Genomic DNA, 3,631 nt, shown 5'->3' with positions numbered 1-3,631 from the left:
GGAACCTAGAGGAGAGAAAGCTGTGTAAATCGTCAGAATAAAAATGAATGAATGGGGAGGGATGTGTAAAAAACACACATTAAAAAAAAAGAGGCATATAACAAGCACATGACAGCTAGGCAAATCATATGAAACCTGGCAGCATTAATTAGTGATAAATTAAACATAATGATTCCTCTAATGTCATTAAAGGCAATCTTCCCCTTCATTATCATTACTGACATGAGACATTATGATTTTTAACATCTTTAACAAAAGGCAAATTCGACTGACGAACTTGGGAGGGAAAAACGGAATTTTAGCTACCTGCAGAAAAATTACCAGCCCGTTTCCTTACTGTGAAATTACCAATGGCAACTAGTAAAACAACAGTCACAGAACTAATCAGGTTGAGAATTAAGGGTGACATCTTTTGTTGTGTATTGACAGCAAAATAAAATATTTATGTCACCGCAATTTCTATGCATTTTTGACAATCTCTGTACCTGCTTCATTAGCCAACATTTTGTTGATCGAGCAGAAGAATACATACATATTTTTGTTTGGTAAACCTCTGTATTATACTGTGTTATGCATGGGAACATTGCGTAGTGAAGTCATTTTTTGAACCAGTAGGTACTTAGGAAGGATTACGCTCATGTCAGAAAACACTTTAGATATTTTTTAAATGAAAAAAATCTGGAGAGACTATATATAATTCATGTAGTCATATGCTGCTCCTGATCCCTAAGCTGGACTTGTAGGGACACAAAGTCCACTTGTAGAAACCTAATTGCTGGATCAGAATATATATACACACACATATATACACACACCAAAATTATCCTAGGCATATTTCTAGGTAAATTCTATTAACAAGAACAATCAGGTTTTCAAAAGAATAACTGGTTATATTGTTATTCAATGGGCTGAAAGGATTCATGGATAGCAAGCAAAGCGTAACACAGATAAATGACTTCCCCCTTGTGCAGCCCCACTGAAGTCAACTGGATGTCACAGGACATAATTTGGCCTAGAATTCTGGCCCAAGGGTGATTTTATGCTCTTCATTTTCCTCCCCCCTCCCCAACAGTTATGATGGGCTAGAAAGCAAAGTTTTGTGTTATCTGAACATTTTCTCCTTGTAGATCCCATTCTTATTGCAAACTCTTAAGTGTCTCTTGGCCCAGTTAGGGGACTCAGTGAACATATGGCATGGGAATCTGAACTGTGGCTCAAAAATATAGGATACGGAAAGCTTGCTTCTATTGTTCATTTGCAGTGACTTTTCTGCTGAAGACCTGGGTTTACTTTGTGGTGATCTATACCACTCATGTTGCGTGAGATTTGTGCGGAAATCAGAGAAATAATGAAGGGATCTTATTATAAACTCTTGGAACATTTTATAATCTCCACTAATCAAGTTTTTTACAGCATTTAAACATCCCCAAATATTTCATTCATTGACATGAGGACTTGGAGTTGCCCTTTTTGTAAATAAGATTGGCATGCTTGAAAATAGGCTACAGATACAGGCAGACCTAGACAGGCTAGCAAGGTGGGCAGATCTGAATCAGATGAAGTTCAACATTGAGAAATGTAAAGTGCTCCACCAGGGGATGAATAACCCTCACCACACTGATAGGCTTGGTGGTGCCAAACTGACCATCACCGCGAATAAAAGGGACCTGGGGATAATAATGGACCACAGTATGAATACGAGCCGGCAGTGTGTTGCTGTAGCCAGCTGGGCAAATAATACCCTGGCACGCATCAATCGATGCATCTCCAGCAAAACTAGGGGAGTGATTCTTCCACTCTACCTGGCGTTGGCAGGACCGCAGCTGGAGTACTGTGTCCAGTTCTGGCCACCGCACTTCAACAAGGATGTGGTAAAGCTCGAGAGAGTCCAGAGAAGGGCCACCCTTAAGGTCACAGATTTGCATGGCAAGCCATACGGGGAAAGGCTGAGAGACCTGGGACTCTTCGACCTAAAAAGAGAAGGCTGAGAGGGGATTTGATAGAGGCAACTACATCAGGAGAGTACATCAAAGGCTCGGTGAACAACCATTCACCAGGGCGCCCTTGGGGAAAACCGGGAGCAATGGTCACCAACTCCTGGAAGACCGTTTCAGGCTCAACATTACGGAAAACTTCTTCACAGCTAGGATCTCCAGACTGTGCAATAAGCTCCCGCCGGAGGTGGTGCAACCACCTACCTTGGAAATCATCAAGAGGAGACTGAACGGTCACCTTGCTGAGGTCACCCAACTCCCAGTTTTCTGCCTGGTGCAGGGGGGCTAGACCCGATGAACTCCCGAGGTCCCTTCCAGTCTCACAATCTATGAATCGCTTATAAACTTGAAATACAACTTCATGGGGTTTCTTTTCTGTTACCTGGTAGAGCTCAGCATCATTACACAGGGGTGGTATTTAGATTTGAAAGGCCGCTGTGAGAAGAGAGTGATCTAATTGATGGGGAGCTAGCTGTGAAGTTGCTTACTCTCTCAAGAGAGAGCAGTCACACCACAAGAAGAAATATGTGGACAAAAGAAGGAAGGGAAGGGTGTTTCAGTGATGGAAGAAGAGAAGAGCAAGCAGACAGTACTACTATTCTGCCAAAGGCCCTACACTGAAATGGGCATGAGTCTCCAAGGAGGTTCTGCCTCTCTACTCTTAGGAGGTTAACCTAATGGTGAGAGTCCATGCTCAATCTCCTTGCCGAGTGGTTGTCAACCTTTTCAGACTCAAGGCACACCTTGGAAAATGCCACCTCTCAGCTTTCATTCATTTTTGGACTACAGAAAAACAACAGATCAATTCTTTTGTTGCTAACAACTCAGAAAGACCAGAACAGGCCAGAATGTTTTTGCCTCTATGGATTCTCATTTGAAATCCCTGGGTTTATCTTGTGAATCATGTATAGGTGTTTTCACATGTTATAGTGCTAATATTGAGGATGACCCTTAAAAGGAACTCATGACACCCTGGTTGAGAAACACTCCAAGCAGGTCCCAAAAACTAGACACAGATAGATTGTAGGGTGAATGGCTAAATACATTTTTAAGCAAGTCTAAGTAATGCTACCTCTGTGATAAAATCCAACCAAGAACAGATACTTCTTCTCAACAGAAAGTGAAAAATATTATATAGAATTCAGGTCATGCATAGTCAAGTTGAATTTGAAGTGGAACAGGTGCAGTGAAGGGCTACTAAGATGACCAGGGGAATGGAGGGAAGTCTTACAAGAGGAGACTGGACCTCCCACAAAAGAGGATAAGGTCAACCTCTAGCAGAGGGGAAACACCAAGGAGGAAGAAGATAAAAGACAAGTTTGGCAAAAGAACAAATAGCTGTTCACTAGGTATGAATAAGTCTAGATATGAGAAGAAGGCTTCTCCTGATCTGAACAGCAAGGTGTTTGGAGGGGCCTCCTAAAAGAAATGGTTGGGGCAAGAAACCTAACTATTTTTAAGATACAGCTTGGCCAGTTTATGAAAGGGGTTATATGATCCGAAAGTCTGTGATCACTGAGTTAAGTGATCCAGTTGGTTGCTTTGAGTTCTCTATTCTGTTAAAAATTCAGGATTGCAGTGGCATTACGATTCAATTTTTTTTTTAAACACCCGCCCCCCAGGTTGAATATGACCCA

At 41.8% G+C, this 3,631-nt stretch overlaps 1 protein-coding gene across 22 annotated transcripts in view; it reads right to left on the bottom strand.

The window, feature by feature from the left end:
- TCF7L2 (transcription factor 7 like 2) overlaps nucleotides 1–3,631 on the bottom strand; it is a 284,575-nt gene that overhangs the window by 23,225 nt on the left and 257,719 nt on the right. The gene's annotated exons all lie outside the window — the stretch shown is intronic.

This window comes from Gavialis gangeticus, unplaced genomic scaffold (genome assembly GCF_001723915.1).
Source record: "Gavialis gangeticus isolate Ggan-Ray unplaced genomic scaffold, GavGan_comp1, whole genome shotgun sequence".
NCBI lineage: Eukaryota > Metazoa > Chordata > Crocodylia > Gavialidae > Gavialis > Gavialis gangeticus.
This window is presented reverse-complemented; position numbering and strand designations above follow the sequence as displayed.